The following is a 23895-nucleotide window of genomic DNA, read 5'->3' as shown; positions in this document are numbered from 1 at the left end:
CTGCTGCTGCTGCTGCTGCTGCTGCTCCTGCTGCTGCTCCTGCTGCTGCTCCTCCTCCTCCTCCTCCTCCTCCTGCTGCTCCTCCTCTTTGCCCTGGGCCTGTAAGACCAGGCTGGCAGCAAATGGTGTTCTGGGCAGGTAGGTTCTCTTCTTCATGGTGGGGGCAATAAGAGCTCTTCCAACCTGCTCTATGAACAGACGCCGCAAGTGCCACTTTCCTCTGTTCCACTCAGGGTCGACAGCGGTGAATAGGATGAAAGCATTATAGAGGCTGACATCGATCATGTGGTAGAACAGACACATGGGCCACCTACGTGTCATCCGACGACAGGAGTAGGTGCCACAAACCTGCAAAACAAAAAGAAATTATCAGATGACACGAATAGATTTATACAGCCATAAGCAAGAGACAAACTAGACAACCCCCCCCTCCTTTCTGTAACTATCAAAACTATCATAGTCTAAAACTATCATCTCATATCAAAACTATCATAATCACATTATCTGACTTTATCAGTTATAACAATGAGAAACAGTAAACAATTTGGCAAATAAATTACTTATGCTTACCTGGTCCAGATGATCTACAGCCCCTTTGCATTTATTGTAATCCAGGATGATGTGGGGCTTTCTTTTCCCAAAGTCCTGGACTTTTGGCTCACGGTGTCTGGTGCTCAGCACAACAACATTTTTCCTTTTTTGGGGACGTAAGATACGACAGCCTTGTTGTGGCTAAATGCAAAGACAGACGACTGAACGTCTCTGTCTCGAATGTTCAGAAGCTGTGGGGGCAGCTCAGGTTTATTCAACCGTAGCGTGCCCACCAGGGCCATCCTCCTCTTCCTCAATTCCTCTGCAAGAGGAAATGATGCAAAGAAATTGTCTGTGGTGACTGTGTGGCCCTGCAGCCCCTCTGTTAACTCCAGCACCACCCGCATGCCTTGGTTCATCTCTCTGTTCGCGAATGCAGACTTTCCCGTGTAGACTTGAAGCCTCCAGGCATAGGAGGTCTGCACATCGCAGAGGGCCCAGATCTTCAACCCATATTTAGCCGGTTTGGAGGGCATATACTGCTTAAATGAACAGCGGCCCTTAAAAGAGACCAGCTGTTCATCGACACAGATATCCCTCCCTGGGTTGAAAAATTTGGGGAGGCGGTCGCTCCATTTGCTCCATAAATCCTTTATTGGACTCAGCTTGTCCCCCCTGTAGCGACCTGGCCGGGAGAGACGATCGTCAAACCTCACTGCCCGATTAATTTGCTCAAATCTTTTTTTTGGCATGGTGGCAGGAAACAGAAGACGCCCTGTCTCCCCATCCCACAGGCTTCTTGTCGACTCATGTTGGGACCTGTACAGGCCAGCCAGGATCACAAGCCCCATGTACGCTCGCAGCTCCTCCTCATCTGTGTCCTTCCAATCTTTAACTGACCTGTTTCCTTGCAAGTTGGTGAAATGCCGGATTAACTCCATAATGTCCTCAGCAAAAAAAAGATTAAAACTGCTCACAGGGCTGGTGATCCTACGAATGGCATAATGCGTTGGTCCTGGGGGTAAAATTGGAGGAGGAAAAAATGGAAGGACCTCTTCGTGTGTGGGTTGCCACATGATTTTACCATTTTTAGATCTCCACTGGTCATCCTCCTGTCTTGTCTCTTCCTCCTGCTCTTCTTCCTCCTCCTCCTCCTCCTCCTCCTCCTCAGACGAGCTGCAAATCTCCTCAGTGCCTGGCAAAAATTCTTCTTCACTTTCAGAAGTATCTCCACTGCTTGTGGAATCTTTTTCACTTTCTGAAGAGTGCAAAACTGCAGCAACAGCCTCCTCTAAACTGAGTGCACGCTTCATCGTGTCTGTGCAGAAATGACCACTAAGACCAGGCTGCAAAGTATTCTCATAAACTTCAAAGGTGCACCTGAATCAACATGCTATACCATGCATCCAATAAGAGAGAGGAGGCTCTCTCTGGTTCAAAAAAAAACATAAACACACCATCTTTGGCCTTTGATCTCTCTCCCTCTCTCTCTCTCTCTCTCTCTCTCACTCTCTCTCTCACACACACACACACACATGCACACATGCACACACACACACACAGACACACACAATACCATTTTATGGTGGTTAGATGTTTTATTGTCATGCATTTTGCAGGGTAAGATAACCATGTCCTGCATTCAAAACCACTGAAAATGTCTATGGTGGTGCTGTACCTAATATTGTGCTCATTTGATCCAAAACCTATTTTTCCTTTATTTTGAAGGCTGAGGCTTAGATCCATTAGGTATTCACGAGAAAATAATTATCACATGTTAGAATTACAGTATATCGAAAATATGTGATTATAATGGGAGTTAATGGGCCCAAAATGGAAATTAGAACGTAGGAGTTAAGCCTTATGTTTATCTCCTTTACTATACACCACACCATAGAGGGGATCATTGAATTAAAAAAAAAATGCTAAAATGCACATCCTGGCCAAGTTTCATGCAACTAGTCTTTAAAATGACTGATATATTGAAAATCAAAAATCCAAAGTTACCACAAATGGTAACTTTTTTCACCTAGAGTGCAGGAGGGTTAAAGAAGAAAGAATTTCAATAGTTTTTAACTCTCAGTGAAGATGCAGTGTTCATTGACTTTAGGACCTGAAGCAGACGGCGTTTTGGACCCAGATTACTCCGTGAGACTCCTGACTACGGTAGCCGTAATGCTCCGACAATCCATCAAGCTGTACGGCTTTGTAGCTTACCAAAGTCGTAGTAAAACATTTGACAGATTTTTGAGCGCCGTGTACCACATAAAATTGTTTGCGGTCAGTAAGCACAACCAGAATTCATATATAAGGCGCACTGGATTATAAGGCACACTGTCGGATTTTAAGTGCACCTTATAGTGCGGAAAATACGGTATACAGAAGAAAAGAATATATCGTTACTGCATATGGTTCAAATTATACCGCGATTTTAGGCCATATCGCGCAGCCCTACATACAGTCCTCGCTGGCCAGCAGATTCAAACCCAGGACCTTCATTGCTGTGAGGCAACAGTGCTAACCACGGTCATTTATTAATCCCTAATTTATGCCAGAGAAACAAACGATCTGACCTGATTTTATATCTCCTAATTTTTAATGAGATCACAAAATTGATGAGATTGCAACAGCAGCCACAAGCACTGATAATCTTCCATTTTATTTATTGGGAACAGCAGGACGATATTGGACAATGTGAATTTTTTGTTCAGTTCCCCCCATTCTCAAAAACGAGCTGAGTAACGTGTACTTCAACAACTTTCTGGATATGTGGCCAGTACTGGCTGCCAGGTGCAAGTGCTCACTCTCCTGCAGCAAATCCACTTCACTCTCTGTCTGAACTGTTCACTGTGTGACAGTGAGTACCTGTAAATGAGCAGTCTGCACATGTGCAATGTTAAACCGAGGCTGTGCACTGTGTGAGAGGAAAATAAGACATTCTGTCACATGTACAGCTGACTAACAGCTCTACCCTTCAACATGTGTGTGGTGAGTCTGTCAGGCAGTGTTGCGGTTCCAAAACAAGATGCTTGAAAATTTCTGCGGTTATTGAACTAAAAAGTACGCGCCCTTCCTGAGATACACCGTTTCACTGACGATTTCTGATGAAGCTCCACAAAATGGTATTCGAGAATCCGGTGTAGTTTTTCCACAGTAACGACAACAACAACAAAGTAAGGCGAGTCAGTTGCATCAGCTTCACTGGAGAACAGGGGTGCCATGGCTGAGCTGTCTGGGGATGTGTTCATAACCCAGGAGACAGCAGATGAAGAAGAGGTGGTGTTGTTCTCTGGCATGTTGGCTCAGCGATACTTATCTGTGCCTGGACCCTCTGTCTCCAAAGAGAGAGGGTTGTGTTTTCCACAGAGACAACTGTCAGCAAACAGATTGTTTTGAGGGGGCAGATAAACTGCAGGCAGACAAAATAATGGAAACCATCTCAGAGTTGAGCTTTTCAGCATAATTACAAAAGTAGCAACACTTTGTTGGGGCTGAAATGAGCCGTTCCTGCTGCAGCCCCATGAAATGGCACTACCACAGACACACTGTGTTAAATTAGACCTCTTATTATAATTAAATCATATGCAGCTGTCAGACTGCTTTCACTTCCACTTTACTACAGTGTTATACTGCAAGCTAACTTCTCAAACAAGCCACACCCATGTACTTTGCGGTTGGCCTTCTTGACGTAACGTGTGACAACCAGCCTCTGAAAAATACCACAATGACACAAAAATAAACTGCTCTGTGCAAGATCCTTAAAAAGTAATTTTACTGCTTCCACTACTGATCACATCTCTAGTTACACCACTACACTCAAGCTATTTTGTAATCATGTATCGGAAAGTCGTGGACAAAATACTGGTAAAAAAAAAAAACCCTGAATATATTATATAATTTGATATGATATAGCACAATCCAAAAGAACAACCTACAACGGTAGAAAAAAAATGAGCAAATTCATGACAGCCAACTCAAGACTGCACTGAAACCGACTCAGCTGGTGATATTTAGGGTTGCGAATTGAATGGATCTGCTTCTCTTTAAAGGATTGTTTGTGATGTTTGTCAACTCGACTCTCAGTTTAATCATCTTGTGAAGCTCAAATGCTAAATGGAGCCACACAGTGAATCCTTCTTACTTTCTGTTTGTTTTTAAGGACACACGAGCTGTGCACGCCCTCATCTTGGGCTTTAGAGTAATTAAACTGAAGAAATTAAAGTAGTTTACCAGGTCTGTGCATCCTGCAAGAAAGTATTCATTTATCCAGTAAACTGTTAACAAGCTAGAAAATTATAAAGTGACAAAACAAGGTGGCAAGCCCTCATTCTACCCGACAACACCTTGCTATATGTCTATTTAGGTAGCTACTTCCATCTCTCTCAGTCTCTCCACCTATTAAAGACACCAGTGCACCATTTTAACTGAGAAAGGATCAATACAAAGTAGCGCAGTCAGTCTGTAGCATATTATACAAATAAATCTCACCCAGTGCTAATTTAAAGCAACTGCGTCTTCACTGAAATGCAACTTTGAAGTCAACTGCTTCAGCAGCAGCACACTTTAATTAGGCTTAAATAACTACATCACATTTGTATAGTGACCCAGGAACTAAAAAGTTCTATTTCCATAAGTCATGTAGTTCTAGAGTGGGATACGTGAAAGGCAAAAGCACCTTTGGTTTATTTGACAACTGTAGCTGCCCAGCACTGAAAATCTATGATCTTATAAGAGCACAGTATGATTGTTCCAATACATTCCTCAAAAACAGGAAGACGCTCATATCAGCCATCTCCAGACAGAATTGTTGCCTATTTGACAAAAGCTAATTGATATACGTTGAATCTACATTATGTAGTATTAAAGATTACAGTTACTGGTAATGTGTGGTGCTCACATTATGACTGGAGCTGCGGCCAGAGCCTCGATCAATAAGCATGAAAGCAGAGTATAATTTCAGCCACCTGCTGCTGTGCTTCTTTAACGGGGAACCTGTAGACGGTCCTGTCAGAGATCATTCAGACCTTTTGCTCAAATCCCTCCTGACAGCAGTGCTGTTAGTTTGTAAACAGTGAGCTGTAGTTCTCTCTACCACCACTCCACTGCAGTGGCGCTGTGGAGCCATGAGCAGTAGCCAGGAGCCTCTGTGTTGACAGTGTGGGAGAGTAAAGGGGGGGATGGGAGAGGAGAAGGGAATCTCTGGCTCTACATTTTTTTCCCTTCGCCTCTCTCCCTCTGTCTCTCTGTCTCTGTGCTGCCAGTGGCAGACTGGCCTGTACAGTAAATGTTAGATCTGGTTACTGCTCAAGGAGAGAGGGGGAGGGTAGGAGACACACACACTCACGCACAATCATACAATCAATAATCCCACCCACCCACCCAACAAACAACAACAACAAAAATCAGGACAGGACTATTACTGCTGCATGTGACCTGTGCCATGACCATGAAGTTGCTCCAGAGGAAGCAAGACTGAAATCACACCAATAAGAATAAAGGGACAGGTGGGCATGTGGGGCTGACCTTCACAATATGAAATCAATATCGCTAATAAATTAGATTTGCTTTGGTTCATCAGTTGACATCCATCCATCCACAAGGCCCCAATCAATAAGAAGGAATTCACTTCAACTGCCTTTTAATCATGTTTTGTTTGAGGTTGCATCTCCTACATTATGAAGAAAACACTTTATTTTAAGATGCTTATCATAAAAAAATGACTTCAATAGTGTAAAATACAACCAAACAGAGATACTAAAAAAATAACATAAAACCTTTTTATTTTCAACACTAACACAAACAACAAATTTTACTCTCTGGTAACAATGAAGTAGGACTGTAAGTTTTAAGACTGCACTACTGGTGCCCCTTTTCAACACAGTTTGTGTCTATCACAGGATACTGTGCTACACCACACACACTGCAATTCCATAGACTGCAGATAGCAATCTTCACACAAAATTTCCTCTCTGAGCAGTGCAGAACATTTCTAAATACTCAGGTCAATAAACAGCTTGCATCATCACTCAAGTTAAAAGTAATTAAAAAATGTTTTGTTGTGCCACTTACTACTCAGCTGTTTAGTCAAATGAATGACAAATTCCTATCTGATTGCCCAGACTGATGAATGAAAAGTTTGTGAAAATATTCTACAGAGTAGTAACCGCTCGCAGTCCAAACATTTCACCTCTAAAGAATTGTGGCAACGATGTTTTCAGTTCCACATCCTGAACAAGTGACAGAGAAAGCGTCAAGGTTGTGTTATTTACCACTGAGCTCATGCGACTGGAAAAATCTACAGGCCTTTTGGTGAGTGTCGAGTTCATCACTGGTTGAAATTTGCTAGATCAGTGGTGGAACACCCATACTATGAAATGATGACAATGCAAAGTGTTGTGTTATTCAGTAAGACCAGAAACTAGCTGTTTAGCCAAAAAAGTCATTCGGAAAGTGTTTACAGAGGCGACACAGCGAGAGCAGAGGATAGTTTTCTGGTAGACTTCATGCAACAGACAAACACCAAGAGGAGAAGGAAGAACTAGCACTAAAGCTGAATAACAAAAACAGAAATTCCCAAATTCTAACTCGGAGTTGAAGCACTGCATGTTTAATAAAATATCCGGTGTTGGCACAGTTACAGCCCTTTCTAAACTTGATGGACAACAACTGCTATGGTACCGAGACATTTCCCCTCCAGAACATTTGTTTCAAAAGCTCACGTATGTATCAATGATGACGTGATGAATCCTGCTTCCGGGCCCAAAGTAGACTGCGCTTAATATGGCTTTTGTGTTCTTAACATGTTTAATGTTTTGTATCTTCTTCTATTTAATTTCAAAAAGCCCCTAAAAACAGTCAGTGATCACTGTCAGCCTCTCTCGGCTTTTATTACCACTATTCATTTTAAAGCTCAGTTTTTAAAACCTTACGATGTAACTACAGCCCAGCCCATGCAGCAGTATATGAATGACTAACCTCGTATTGTGGATGGATTATCTCAGTTGTTCTCCTGACTGAAGTTTGGTCTGTTTACAGCATCCTGCCATGCGATTACATTTGTTCCTGACCACTGAGAATCCTCACATTAACTTTTATCGAGTGGAAAAAGGTTAGCGTGTTTATATTATGCTCACATAGCTGTGTCGCTAGCGGTCACGTAGCACATCGTTATATACCAGCTAGCCAAACTTCAGTAACCCTACAAACGTCACTGCTGTTTAGTTTTCTGTCTTCATTTATGTCGGAAGTGATAGCAGAGCTGTACGTTTTAATTTGTTTCCAAAACCCCGCAGTCAGGACATGCTATATTATATTTAGATAGAAGCTAGCGAGCTAACTTCCTGCTAACTTCTAACTCCGTTAAATGTCATAAATTCCGTTTTCATGGATGTCTCGATGTTAAACTTACAACAACTGTCAGTGATGCCACAATGATCGTTTGATTTGAGTTTGAGCCCAGACAAGGCTAGTGACATCAGACTTAAAGACGGGATAAGCAGCAATCACTTGGCACGCAGGTCATACAAAACCAATCAAATTTAATATCAAACCAGTGATTCAAGATTAATACACTTGTTAGGTAAATTCACTACACAAATAACGACCATTAAATCAGACTGTAGCACTGACTATTAGCCGCAGTATCTGCAGATATATCAAAAATTCCCCAATGGTTCCCAGCACCATTAGAAGAAAAAAAAAAAGGAATCATCGCTTTTCATTACAGTGGTGTTACGTGCAGTAAAGTGTGACATTAGTGGTATGGTTACAGCACAGCATTCTGCCACATTGCCTGTCGTTTTCTCTGTATTTTCTGAGGATTGGTAGGATATGAACAGCCACAGGCTGTGTGAACAAAAGGAGCCGCTGGCCTTACTGGAACAGTCTGAACACTCTATTTTGCTAAAGTATGTGCCAGAGGAGCCTTTATAAAATGGCAGGTGCATGCAATGAAACTGAACTTCAAACAAACTGCCACTGCACACCTTCGTGTCTCTCCCACTCCGTGACAATAATATACACCATTTAGGTTTGGTGTTCTTTAAAGGTATTTCTGCATCATGCGTAAAGGAGACCCAAGCTGTGATGTCTGCTGCTCTGATTCTACTCTGCACCAGTGCAGATAAAATGGGGCTCATTCCTATTTAAAGCCTCTCTCTCTGTCTCTGAGACCTGACGGTTTGGCTCTATTTTCAGAGCAGCAGAAAGAAAATTCAGGCAGTGGGGGATGGGATGATTTAAAGGAAACCATATTTCAAATCATCTCTCACTGTATAACGTGTCCAATTCTTCTGAAACCAGACAGAGTCACACATGAAAATCTGTTTCTCTCCTATTGTGTTGCCACAATGACACACTGAAAGCCAAGGCAAGACAAAGGTTACAGAATACATGTAGAAAACTGCGCCACCAAAAATATTAGCAGCAGCAACATCGCAAAAGACGGCGTAGTTATTGATGTTTAAAGGCTCAAACACATTTCCATGTTTGTATTTTTATTCTGGGGCTAGACTAACACATCTGCAATATTCATAGCTTAAAACCCTTAAAGATAAATAAATAAATAAAACGCATTTCAATCCTCGGTGCAGAACAAACTATTAGTTCTTGGTGCTTTTAGACCACCATCCTGATTTGCCCACTCTGAGCCAACTTCAGTGGTTAAACAAATAATCTGCTTGTTAAGTGAAGACACATCAACATCAAAGCGTCTCCTGGATGAGGCTCTCTTCTTTTTAAAATCCTGGAGTGCTTAGTTTCTTGAGTTTTTTGTTTGTTTGTTTTTTAGCAAACACAAGACCATTCAGCCGTTCTCGGCCTTTACAGCTCTTCATTAGCGCTAGTCATGTGTAGCATTATCAAATATGGTTTGAAAAAAACTCCAGATACTCACGAACACTACAGGGCTGCATTGTTAAGAAAAGAATCACTCTCCAGCCAACCACAGCTTATATGGCTGCTAGTATTTATTTTTCACTTCCTGGTTACTACTCAATATTAAAGCTCGATTTAGACTTCTGCAGGAAATTTGCATCCTAACTTGTGTAATAACCAGAAACTCCTTTAGCCGTCTTTCGCTACTCAGGTTAAACATATATAAGTCACTTAGATAACTTAAAACTGTTATTGTTTGGCTTTATTCAGTATTTTATTTGTTCCTGAGTAAATCGGTTTGGCTGAGATAAAGTTATAGTTTTTACACAGCTGAATAAACGTCAAGCAGACAACTGATTATCAGAAGTGTGAGATCCTCGAGAATATACTCCGGTGTCCTGTTATATTTTAGATAGCAAGGAGCAGACGGCTGCGTTTATTAAACTTCACTGAAACAATCTGCAAATTTCATTAAAATTTAATAAACTATCATCTTGTCTTTATTTTTAGTTAGCACATACATTAAACACCTCAAGCTGTAAACTAATGATAGTCATATAAGAGCAGGTGCATGCTGGTGCAATAAGCTGTACGTTTTACGTCCAATGGATGCATGATCTGATTAGTTGACTAATCGCAAAAATAATCGCTGACTAGTCGACTATCAAAATAATCGTTTGTGGCAGCCCTACTACACAGCAACCGTCTATGCCTTTCGCACACACGGCTCTTGCTCTCAGACATACCTGGGCTTGTGAGCACTAGGTATTGTAAACACATGACGTTGCTTTAGCAATGACATACAAATATGACACTTTCATATCATGTAAAAATGTATATTATCATCATCATGAACAATATGACATGGCACAGCCCTTATGCTTCTTTGCAAGAGAGACCTTTTTGCCTATGTTACTGATCATGATCTATGCACATAACTCAACTAGTGGGCCTTGCTAGCGCATGCTATATTTATGTTGGCACCACTTGAAGAGATAACCAGCAAAGCTAGCTCATCCACCTCCCCCATGGCTGATGTAATTCCAACTGCCACACTGTCAAATGTCTCTTATGAGGGCAGCTCTGGGATTAAAACAATGAAAAGGACACTCCTGCAAGCTGTCACCAGACAGATGAGCACCGCTGATGACAAACCACCACACCGACTCGCAATGACGCTTAGCCCAACATGTAGGGGTGAATCTGGAAGATCACTCTCCTGCCAAAAACAGCATAGTGAAAATGTAAATGTGGTTCATAGCCTGAATTTAAGGTGGGTTTAAATTTGCAAACATCTGTGTAGACTAGGGCTGCCACGATTAGTCGACTAGTCACGATTACGTCGACTATCAAAATCGTTGACGACTGATTTAATAGTCGACGCGTCGTTTGAAGCTTTGTAAGATCTCAAAAGACGCAGGAATAAGTAGTAGGATTTAAGAGTGTAATAACGGCCTGAAACAGAAGATGGCATCACTGCATGTACAAGGATGCCAACTGCCGTTAAACCCCGAAGAAGAAGTAACTCTGTCCCAGAATTCATAGCGCAGCCCAGCTCAGTTTCCAACAATGGCGGCAGCTAGTTAGTTTTAATATTACTCTTATTATTCTTTCTGGGTCACAAAATAAACGTTTAGCATATTTTCAGGCGAGAATGTAGCTGTGTAAACCTCAGATATCTGCTCAGTTTATCAAGACACCACATATTTTCAAAAGCGCTCCGACGTTTTCGGAGACTTCTGTTACCCACTAGCTCGATAGCTAGCCGGGGGCAAGGCTCACTAGAGCCCGTGAGAACACCGGACTCCCGGTAAATCGTTTTCAAACCCACCGCCGTCTTTCGCTACTCAGGTTAAACATGATATACAAGTCACTTAAATAACTTAAAAATGTTATTGTTTGGCTTTTTTTTTGTATTTTATTTCTTCCTGAGTAAATCAGTTTGGCTGAGATTAAAGTTTTACACAGCTGAATAAACGTCAAGCAGACAACTGATTATCAGAAGTGTGAGATGCTCGAGAATAAACTCCGGTGTCCCGTTATATTTTAGATAGCAAGGAGTTTATTAAACTTCACCGAAACAATCTGCAAATTTCATTAAAATTTAATAAACTATCATCTTGTCTTTATTTTTAGTTAGCACATACATTAAACACTTAAAGCTGTAAGCTAATGATAGTTATATAAGAGCAGATGCATGCTGGTGCAATAAGCTGTAGTTTTACGTCCAGTGGATGCATGATCTGATTAGTCGACTAATCGCAAAAATAATCAGTGACTAGTCGACTATCAAAATAATCGTTTGTGGCAGCCCTAGTGTAGACCTGTGATTTTTTAATGCATAAATATATATATTTTCCCCCTAAGATGTACTACTTTTGATTCTATGTTTAAACCACAGCTGGGGCATTAGAGGCTTCAGAATCACCAAAAAAGGACCCTCGTGTGGAAGCAGCTGCACAAAACACAAGAGCACCTTTATGAACGCATTTAACCAAAGACTGCAGGAGCACGAAGAGCCTGGTGCAGCAAGCAGCTCGAGCCATGTCCTCAACAGTCTTTGGTTTCCTGAGTTTACTTCAGCTTCCTCGAAATTCCTCTGTGCCCCCCTGCACCAGCATAGAAAGCAAGAGGCTGTTTGCATGGTCTCTAACAACAAGGACGAGAAAATACATGCTAACCACAGAGAAAGCGGAAATGTTTTTTTTAATGAGAAAGAATCTGCAGCTTAAGGAACAAAACTCATCATTTGTCTTACTTATCTGGAAATTCCAGTTCCTACTTTCACTAAAGATTTATAAAAAAAAAAATACTACCCCCTTTATTTCTATGTTACTAAAGCTCTTGTTTAAAATGCTCACTCACACACAAGAAGGAGTCCCAGCCCCTTCTGCACAGCGAGGAAAGCACCTTATTAATTAACGCTGGTCTCGAACAGATACTAAATACTCCATCAGTAGGTGCATCCCGAGGTAGTTCTGTATGATGCAATGACAACAGAAATGAATCATAATCTGCTTGTGGCTCTCCCCTCCCCCTCTCCTGGGTTACTGGTCGCTTAGAGTGACAGATTGCATTGGCAAGCCCAGCTCAGCCTCACATGGCCAGTGTGAGGTCAGAGAGGCTAGCTGTCTGTCGGTGACAGATGGTAGCATGTAGGCTCTGCCAGCTAGCCTCGCTTGACGGGCAGTTAAACCTGCTATGGGCAGCTCGTGACCATCTGAATGCATGAGGTCAGTGAGGGCCACTGAATCAGCGGTGGTTATCTCACAGCGAGCTGCCGTGATGACTAAGATTAGAAGACCTCGCCCAAGTCAGAATCCAAATCACATTTTGAGAATCTCTTTAGAAGGTCAGGTCTGATCTACTTATCTGGAACCGGTCCTGGTTACAGCCTGCTTTGCAATACCCATAATCATGTTGGACACGGGACTGGGCGAATGCTAATGGGAGCATTTGGGTTCTACTGTCGGATATTTACCTGATGGTGGAAAACATTCAGTTCCTCATATAAAGTGATCCCCATTCAGTTCCTTGTAATCAGTTAGCAAATATATCATATTGGTGTTTTGGGGGAGGGGGGGGGGGGGTTAGGTTTTACACTGGAGCTGCTCTTAGGCTTCTTTGCACACACAATGACACCTGACATCACATATTAAGCCTTTTGTTTTCTGTTGTTTTTAAATGGATTTACTATAGTAAGCCATTAATCCGCATACCCTAAGAAGCAGGCAGGCATCTATTTCCAGCAACATACTGTGAGATCAGAGGTACTGACTCTAACAAACAAGTTGAATCTATTTACTGACAGGTGAGGTTAACAGGTGACCACAGGTCAGGTGTGAAATCTTAGGTTAGAACATGATGTAAAGAGAAAGAGTCCCCATTACGTGTATAAGCAACCCAGTAGAACTCAGGAAAACAAATGTGGCTTATTCTAAACACTGTTAGCAGAATTCAAACTCTCTAACCTGGGTTATATTAGGGTGATTTGTTTTTCACATTGCCTGAACTGAACTGATAAAACCTGCTTGTATCAGAGAGAAATACTTTGAAAGCAAAGGAAGGCTACATCTGTAAATATATATCATTTATGTCCTGATTTCTTAAAAGAAACAGAGGTAGGGCAAGAATATTATCGCAGGCCTCGACACACCGATACACGTCAACATCTTTCATCTAAGAAAGCATTTGACTTGTAACCTTTTGTTGTGTGATGCAACATTTGAAAGTTGTACACAGATGCTGATAGAGATCTGGATCAGTGTTATCAGCAAAAGTAGTGCCATTGAGAACTTGACCACATGTGGTTACGCTGTTGGAGTGAATTTGGTAGCTTAAATTTTTTTTAGCATGCATCTAGATGTGGTATTTGGTGCAAGACGACTGATGACGTGCTTAAGTTGGGAAATATTGCTGCAGCTGGACTAGCTGGAAATTTTTTGCAATATCTATTAAAGGTCTGTTGTGATGTGTGTTTTCTCTACTCTTGTACTTAGACTTCAGGATTATGCATTACTCGATGACTGTAGAAGGGGAACAAAGCTCTCAAAGGCTGAAAGCTAGCATGAATTAACTTCACACAGTGACTAAAGCATGTCTCAAAACTCTGCAAATCAATGTTCTTTTGAAAGAGGAATAAATTAAAAAAAATATATATATATAGGGAGATAATAACTAGCTGTCTCCTGGAATCTCCAGCTCCCTCTATTCCTGCAGAAGTCAGCACTGTCAACACCAACACGATGCTACTAATGTGAAACATGAAGGTCTATATTTATTAATTTGTCCAACTAGCAAACATAAGATATGTAGAATATTTCTTTTGGCAGGTGCTCGAGCGTGCCTAAACGAGCAGATGCACTCGCCAATGCTTTGGCATTCACCAACTTTTATTATTTGCAGTTTTCAGAGATAAGATAAGATACCTTTATTAGTCCCACAAGGGGAAATTTCATGTTAAGGCTGCCGACCTATTGCCGATATATGATTTAGTGAGCATTTCTACAAGAAGCAGAATGCCAAAGAAGTGTTTAAAGGAGCTACTGCGGAGACTAGGGTTTAGTTGGCATTGATATTATGGCCTGTCCACACTGCTCTCTAACATTCCCGAAGCAGACAACCCAACATTCACTCGAACTTCATGCAATTATTGGCCAGCCGTGTGAATGTAAAAGAGGAGACATAGAAGTTTTTCTCTTTCCAACCCTCTTTCTTCCCCACTTTTTACTCAACTATGTGTCACAGTTCATGAGTACAGCTCAATACATCTCTATCAATGTCTGTCTGGAAGTATGCCCCATTATCTGCATTTTTAGGGAGTGTCTTCAGTCTCTGTGATGACTGCTTTTCAATCTGCCTTCTGGTGTGGCCATTCAGAAAGACCATACACTCTCTTGAACTAGACAGTAGATTTAAAGAACCTAACATATTTGAATCCAGTCCTATTTATTGTATATTTGCCATGTACATTGTGGAAGAAAGACAGAGAATATCTGCCCAATATAACTGTCTGCCTCTTCAATGAGCCTCTATTGTGGACCACGTAGAGCTAATATGGCTCAGAAATGCATTTCTGGAAAAGAGGGGACCAATTTAAATGCCACTGTTGGCAGTCCTCCTTCTGTGCAGCCTCTTTAAGTTTGCCACAGTGGCACATTAGCTTGCAGCAGATCTCTGGACAGAAGAATCAATACCAACTGCAATCAAAGATAGCCGAATTGGAGTTCACCCAACTGCTGGATGAGTTCTCGGGGGGAAGCAGCTGAAAGCTACGGTGGACATCACAAAAGCTACCTAGCCAGTGAGCCAGCTCATAAAGAAAACACGAGGCCAGTAGGTCCAAGCCAAGCTGGTATGCTTTGGTGGCCATTATTATACCTGGTGGCCTACCCAACTAAAGACTACGTGTGGGGAAATCTACCTAAAGAAGTTGTATTTGTTCAAATTTAGCTGAAATGATACAACAATAAAATTCAAGTCACCACTGTAGTAATTTTCTTCTGTGTAGCCAAAGCTGTATTTTATTGCACAGTCCTTACAGAGATATAAACCACTGAGGGAGATGTCTACAGATGAAAAAAAAAAAGAGTTGTGGCGAAACTAATCTCACCTTCTATCCGCCATGCATGATCTGTATTCGGCTATCTCGCTTTATATCTTTTCATTCAACTCTGATTTTTCTGCTCTCTCACTAAACGAGGGTTTGAGCTTCAGGGTTAACCAGGGACACATCCTTTGCAGGAGGTGTGGAATTTTGCAGTCCCTTCAGGACACACTAATGGACAAGTCTGAAATATCTGTGGTGTGATTTCAGAAATGGGGGCACATTCTGGAAGAGTAGCTCTCGCGCTGGTTTCTAGGCAAAGTGATACACACGATCAATACAGTGGGCTGAATCATTTTAGAACAAAGGCTTTCTTCTCCTGTTACATACAACAGCCTTGTGAGAGTAACACAGTGTTCTGCACAAGTGCATTAATAAAAACACAAAACACAAGCTAAAATCAGAAGCCGGGTTTTCTAAAGACTCGTCAAAATTCAGAAGAGAAATGACATCCTGACAAAATTCTCCTAAAACCAGACACGGATGTCGTATCGTCTCGCTCCGGGGGTGACAAAAAGTATTTTAAATGTGAGAAACAAAACTGGCATTCAGAGTGAAATTAAAGTTGTTAGTAAAATGTTTCTGCAGGGCATAAACAAATTGGGTGTGTAGTTTGGCACCACTGAGTTACATGTCATCCTCAGCACAAAAAACAAAAAAACACTCCAACATGCTCCCCTGACATCACCGCCTTCCTCAAGCAGTTCAACCGCTGCACGTTACATCACACCAGAAAACACCATTTGCAAAATGACTTGCTTCTTGGTTTCTGATATGAAAATGTAAACCCTGTACCAGTGCTTATAGGCTCTTTATGTAAATAACACACTCACTGGGTGACTAAGAGCTCCAGTGCTGAGTTGTAGCATCATGAATAAAACAAATAAGCAGAGCTGAGGGCTCTACAGTGGAGAAAACAAAGCCTTCCAACGAGGCTGACCTGACATTAACGTAGCTAACTGTTAAAGTGGGTGAGAGGAGTTTTTAGCAAGTCAGAGCAAAACATTGCGATTCAACCTGAAAACCGAACCAGCAATGTCAAAAAGTTAGCACAAAATCGCTTGCCATGTGAACTTAAACAAGCACAACCAAGAACCTGGATGTGAGTCCTATCTAGCAACAGTGCGTTTTTGGGCAGAGTTGACAGGAAACCTGCTGGATTCTTCAATGGTACAAAACAGGAAGAGGGGTCTGTTCCTCCAGTGGAACTCAAACAGACGCTTTCACACTTTCTGACTTTCGCAAGTGGTTAAAGACCAAAAATAAACTCAGTACAACAGGAAAACAGTGGGGGAACAATGACACTTGTGTGCGACTAACTGCCAGTAAGCCTTGGGGAAATTTGAAACCTGTTTGTTCAGTCCAGATGAATCACACTGGACTCATGAAGTGGCCTCAGTACAGTCATAAAAATAAAGTAATTTTTGGATTCCAGTATAACATACAGGAATCAAGGCTCCAAAACTGAAGCCATACTGAACCACATCGCATGCTGCTAGCAGCTAGCCAAAGAAAAAACTAGTATAACTGATGTCTGCAGTCTGATTACACCTGCGAGGAAAGTACTGCAGTACAGGATTAACAGGTTAGTGAGCTGTGTTGAGTTTTCAGTGTCACAAATGTGGCTTTACCAGGTTAGGCTGACATTATGGCAAGCGTTTCAGACTTTTTCTCTGCGACATGCTGCAAGTGCAATATAGATACTCAGCTGAAGGAAACTGTTTGATATATGCAAGCCATTCGGTTGTATCTTAGTAATATTGCAGAAGGAAGCCGTGCTGCATAGTTATGCAGCAAATGTAAAAAAAAAAAAAAAAATCCTACTTTGCTGCCAGTTCTGGTTTTAACCGCTGGAACTGTATCTAACAGGACACAAATAGTCTATTTGTAGCCCATTTACCAGCAAAAATATGAATCAATAAAATTTATTTAATTTTCACTTTGTAAAAGAAGTGATTTTCCCCTCTCCTTTGCTAAGCTGTGCAGCTGTGACAAAGCTTATAATAATACTGGTTTTTAATGATGTCTGACTGAAGAAGGCACCACTTAATTGGACCTTTGCAAACAGAAAAATTAAATGGCGCACCATTACAGCTCACGTTCACGTCAAATTTGTACCCAGATTCATGGCCCCCCCCCGTCACCACAGCACTCTTGAACCACCAAAAAGAAAACTTAAGAAAAAGAATCAAAAGATACATTTAACAACCCCATTTCAGAGCCTGAAGCCAAAAACATGAGTTCACAAAGAAAATTAATAGCAACCAACGTAATACTCATGTCTGGCTGCAGTTTTAGGTCTTGCTGAGCACACAAAAATCTCGCTATGTTGACCTTGATAGTACAACCCTCAGGATCAGTGTGCGTCATATCACAATCTTTCCTCTTGTTCCCTTCTGTTTTTATGATCTAATCAGATGAAAACAAAAGATCAAAAATAACCTTTAAGAAAACAGAAACAAAACTAACAACATTACCAATCCATCCACTCCTTTCAACCAGCCATTTGAGAAGTACTTCAAACACATGCTTTTTGTTTTTTATAAGAATCTTGCTAAAATAGAATTATTATCCATTAAATATATGCTTTTGCACTCTTGTGCAATTAGTTTGAATCGTGCAACATGCCACTGGTGTAGAATTACCTCCGTCTGCGTCTATACAACTAGAATACATGGTACATGAAAAAAATCATCATGCCTGCCTAAAACGTAATTTCTAAGAGGGAAAATACAAGTAAGGGAAAAAATTCATTTTCTTACATATGAGCAAGAATATTACATTCTACAAAACCCAAAATCAATAAGGAAGTGATGACAATTCAAAAGCTATTATTGTGAAAACCACTGTCTTGGTTTATTTTTTTTTATTTATTTTTTTTCGGTCTTATTAGAGTTTGGGATATTTAAAATTCAGGATCTGAAACTTGCATAAGCTATGCAGATAGAAACATGTTCAAATGCAGCCTGGCTGTAGATCACTCACCACAGCAGTAAGTCTGTTTGCACCACCAGTGTACTCAGTCAGGACCTTGTACCATGTGCTCAGAACCTGCAACAAGAAGCAGTTACAAACTCAGTTAATGGTCTCTGAATGGAGGTGTGGTTTTCAACCATGCAATTAGAAAACAACATATATCACAGCATGTGTTCGACATTTAAAACATACGTTTTAGAATTCACTGCAAAGTGTCTATACATGGCCTGTACAAGCATCATGTGACACATTTCTAAAAAGGCATCAAAAGCAAAGTGGAGGGTTTATTTATGGGAGTGAACACATCTTAAATTTGAATTATTTATCAGTTAACACAACCTTCTGTAAGTGTGGAAACTGCACATTTACTGCACTTGAAATGAGCTCATGAAGAGAAATAAATAACTACATTTGCATCTTTCAAATTTGAAATATTTTCATGAGGAATAATAATGCAGGAACATGCCTCTGAATCTACCTTGGATCTATTAAATGCACCCCTTCAAGTTTTTGACCCGAACCTGATGCAGAGCCAATTGGACAATGTTATATACTGTGTTATGCTGCATACTAGCAAATGCACGTGGACATTTCTTAGGATGCGCAATTTTTACTAACTTTTTACTCTTTAATTTTTCACTACTTTTAAAAAAAACCCTTTCATTAAAAAAAAATAAATAACACAAAATAGAAAAAAAAAGATCCATTGCACTATTAGGATGCATGAGCATGCAATGTAACACGCAATGTCTCATATTATTTACTGCTTTCCACTGATTTGTGGTGGTGGTGCATATCTGCACATGTGGGCATGCAGAAGGAGGCACAAATTAATGATCAAATAATTCTAATAGTTTCTAATTTACAAATTATCTGATTCAGCAAATAGTCTGCAGCTGGCAGCTGTAATTTATGTTCTGCTCTGGTAAACTGGGCATAGCGGCACATGATCCAGTTCTCAACAAGCTGCAGGTTCTGGCTGGAGTTCTCTGCTAGCTGTGCATTCCCAGATGAGAACGACGACTACCTTTGCCAACTGTGGTCCAAGACAGTGGGACTGGAGTCCACCGAATCCAAGACCAGATGCAGGTAAATCATACTAAGGAGCGCTACAACAGCAACTTAGCCACCAAGCAGGCTAGTTATTACCACCAACTGAACTTTCAAAATAAGACTGAAGGGATTGTTGAGCAGTAAATTTACTTCTGGTATAATTTCTCATAATTTATCAGAAAGACATGCTAAATAGAGAATGTTAACAGTGCTGGTTTTAACTTTCATCAGAAAATAAAATCAACGCAGCATTACTGGATTTGCTAACATCAAAACTCCATAGTTCACCCTTTAAACAGATTTCGTTGCATGCATCACTTCCCAGAAACAGCCAGCACCCGCCTGCCGGTGTGAGAGGAAATATTTTCACCGTCTGCACCCACATTGGTAAAAACCATCAAAATGTGAAATGATACCTCGCTAATGCAATGAACTGAACATGAAAAAAAAAGCTCACTGTGTCAGCCAGCAGCACATGGCAACTGAATGGCTTTACCATGTGACTGACACTCATTCAGACATCTGAACAATGGCTCACCTCTTTAGTCTGAGCGCAGATGGAGACAACAGCACACCAGGGGAGCCTGCTCGCTGCCCACATTTCCAATGGGTTACCATAAAGAAATGTAAAGCAAACAGTAACTCTAAAGTATTTAATGTTCAATTTTTAGAAACTGGGATTCGGCCCTGTGGTAGTTATGAAAGCTGCAGACTGAGGTGATGCTTGACTGTTACTGGATTGCATAATGCTGTGTGCTGCAAATCACTGAACATTAAGATTTGTCTTTTCAGGCTCCTCCTCCCAGCTTGCTGCTTCCTCCCCTGTTTTCTTTGACCTTAATTCCCTCTGTGCCTTTCTCCTTTTAGTCATTGTTTCCATTGATTCATCTGACTCTGCTAGCTCTATAAAGTGGTGGTGAGGTTGTAGTAGAGCCGCAGAGCAAAAACAGTGATAACCTAAGAACAAAGAAATTGAGTGGGAGTAGCTGGGTTTGACTAGAATGTCACAACACCAAAATTATCAGTTTAATACAATTTCAACAGAAATATGTTAGTACAGAATCTATAAGAACACCACAGAATACCTGAAATATCAGGAAAAGAAAAGGAATAATGGGTTAGACAACATGGCACTTAAAATTCTTATTTTTTTAATTCACTTTAAAATGTCAGTTTTAAGTTTAACTGCCTACATAGATTGTACACTGCTTTTGAAAGACTGTTCTCATTAACCAGAATTTTAAATTAGACGGAAAACTAGAAAGTCCAGACCTTAACCTGTATTGACTCATCTGTGTTTTCATCCATGTGGGTGTCTCTGTGACGATGAACCCTAACCCAAACAGTAATAATGAGATTACTCTGTATTAGGTCAAGCTCACAGTTTCAGTTTCATTAAAAGCTTTTACATGATACACAGTAATACAATGTCCCTGGTTTATGCCATTTAATAACAGGATTATTTAAAATTAGATCATGCTCAGTTTTGACTCCCTAACACGTAACTTACATGCGCTTGGCAGGCATTCCAAAAAACACATTTTTCAAATACCATAAATTATTACGAAATAATTGTACAGTCTAATATGACTATTATTTAACCACTAAATTATCTCTTTATATATATATTCCTTTATATAATTTTGACTACATTATCAAGTTAGATTTAAGACTAACTGAAATGAAACAGTTGCTTCCACTTTCTGCCAACTGCCTTGTTCAAATTATTGTTGATTAAAAAAATATTGTTACAAAATCAACCGCACTCCTGTTACATAAGCCATTTTCACACATCAAAGCTGGACAGTTTCAGAAAAATCAGGTTGGGCCATCATCCAAAGCTGCCCTTTCATACATGTAACACACAACAGGAAATAGTCTGCCTCAGATACACTCTCACCACTGGAAATACTCTGGTTTTGGCCCGGGATGGCACTAGGGTAGTGCAGAGATTACCACCATTTCCTTGCTATTCTCCAGACAGATTCTCTAGGCCTGCGCCCAAAGATTTGGCTTTGGGTATATTGAATTATTGTGTGGGTTTTAGATTGTTTTTTCTTTCAGTTTTGAGATTCAAATTTTCCTCTTTTTTTTAGCTTCTGAACTTGGGCACCATCGTGGGATTTTTTGCTGTCTGCCCTGGTTGACCTGTTTATACATGTCCAACTGTCCAAAGACTCTTCCCACTTCCCGTTTTTCACCTTCCACTTGACAGATTGTCTTGTTACTGCTAGTCAAGCCTTCAAGGCATTTCATTGTGTAACTTGTTTTCTAGTCTTTGGGTTTCTTGTGCAGGACATTTAGACATTTTGTCTGTATTCTCTGACTACCTTTCTGTATATAACCCCTGCCCAGACTAGGGACTGGTTTTCTGGATTTTATTCTTCCTCCATGTGTTCTATATCCCTTTACTCCTGTGACTTTCACATGCCTTGACATCCCTCTCACTCACAGCAGTAATTATCAAGCTTCAAGTCCATGAATTACCTATTAATAAACTCTTTGTTAAAGTAGTGGTACAAATAAAACTGACAATAGTACAACTTTTGAGCGCAAGGGTTGCAACACTTTTCTAGTATCAGCATACCACGCAACACTAATGGCTTATCAGTGATGTGTTTAACAGTGATATGTTCAGTGCTATAACAACTGTGTGGGCCACTCCTTCCTACTATGCATTTCTGGCTAAATCTACTGGAAAAGAGTTGAACAACTCAAAGAAACAAACTCCGCTGGCAAATAGTGTTTTATGGCAGCGCAATGCAGGGACGCTACACACAAGTATGAATGTTCCCACTTTTTAGACTACATCACAGGCTCTACATAGATCCACTACAGTAGAAGTTAAGATTTAGAGGAAGTTCAGTCAGATACGGAAAATATAACATAATTGGTATGAACTTGCTTTGTATTACACGCCACAGTTTCACGATCCAAACGTTATCAAAATTTCAGTTTCCACCTAAGAGCCTTTACCACTGCCGTTGAGAAAGAAATGCTATGATAATACCAAATGCGGACCCTAGAAATCAGGCTGAGGAATCTGAAATATAAATTGTGTGACTTCATTTACAAGCTAAGCCATGTTTTTCCAAGTCCTCTGACATTATGCACACATATTCCATCTGGTCCAGAAATGTTAAGTATAAACCCTCAAGAGTGAGCTCCAACAATTGTGATGGAGGTGCTAAAAAAAAAAAAAAAAGCCACAGCGGCCTTTCTATTAAACACAGCACCGTGTGTGCTGTTGTGCGCTTTTGTTGCTGACAGCTTTGTTGCTGTGAAAGAAAAGAGCGCCGATGTTCCAGTCCCAGTATGCCAGTTCTACTATATACCGTATGGAAGCTTACAGATGGCGACAACACTGCCAGCGATTCATATTACTGTCACTACCGTGGCTACTGTTATTTTTGCAGGGCAGTATGACACAGCATGAAGCTTGTGTCTTTATTGGCAGTTTCATTTTGATTTGCCACAGGACTGTGCACTTCCACTGATCAATCGCAGGCTGAACTACCAGCCTTGTATCTAGATGTAGCTATAGTGGTAATGCTAATGCAATACTGGGCTGTGAGGCAATTTTGGAATGGATACCACTCTGGGATTGCAGTGCACTTGTGCTGACTTAAAAAAAAAAAAAAAAAAAAAAAAATTTCTCATATACAATCATTACAAACAGAGAATGCCAGAATATTTCCTTTTATATTAACCTGGTCCATTCATTTCAATAAAATTGGAGGATTCCACCAAACAGGATCAATAATTCACCTAATGTTGTTTATGTGTGCGTGAAGCTGACAGGAAAGCTGTGGAAGGATTCTCCTGGTCCCTCACAGAAGCCTAAAAAGCTTATGTGGGATTCAGTTACTCACAGAATTGGATGGCATTTGTGGTGTTAACAGAAGGGCCGGATGTGTGAAAGGGAACGCAAGTATGCTTTCTATACAAAAATTACAATAGAACAATAATGACCTGTCCTGCTGCTGGACAGTAACTCCACTGTGTGGGAGAATAGTCCTTCTGAAGCTCTGCAGCCACATGAACCAGCTCTGCTGGGTCTGGTTCAGGGTGGCCAACTGATGGCATTTTAATTTCCAATGTTTATGAGAACACAATAATACTTTTTTTTATTTTTTTTAAAAATACTGTCTTTTTTTGCACAGCTTTTTGTCATAAAGCGTCCCTGTTTCCTTGCAGGGGACCCTCGGCCCAAAGATAATTTAAACTAAAGTCATACTGACACACACTGGATATGTGAATATGAAGGTCACAGGTTACTACAGAAATATAATTAACACTAGGGCTGCCACAAACGATTATTTTGATAGTCGACTAGTCACCGATTATTTTTGCGA

At 40.7% G+C, this 23895-nt stretch overlaps 1 protein-coding gene across 3 annotated transcripts in view; it reads left to right on the top strand.

Moving 5' to 3' along the window:
• Positions 1-23665, top strand: part of LOC146491291 (uncharacterized) — a 142032-nt gene extending 118367 nt beyond the window's left edge. For all 3 annotated transcript variants that reach the window (XM_085150626.1, XM_085150627.1, XM_085150628.1), the window contains one exon: positions 2572-23665. The gene's annotated coding sequence lies outside the window, so the exon portion shown is untranslated. The remainder of the gene's footprint in view (positions 1-2571) is intronic.
• The last annotated feature ends 230 nt before the right edge of the window (positions 23666-23895 follow it).

The sequence above is a fragment of the Neolamprologus multifasciatus genome, chromosome 23 (genome assembly GCF_963576455.1).
Source record: "Neolamprologus multifasciatus chromosome 23, fNeoMul1.2, whole genome shotgun sequence".
NCBI lineage: Eukaryota > Metazoa > Chordata > Actinopteri > Cichliformes > Cichlidae > Neolamprologus > Neolamprologus multifasciatus.
This window is presented reverse-complemented; position numbering and strand designations above follow the sequence as displayed.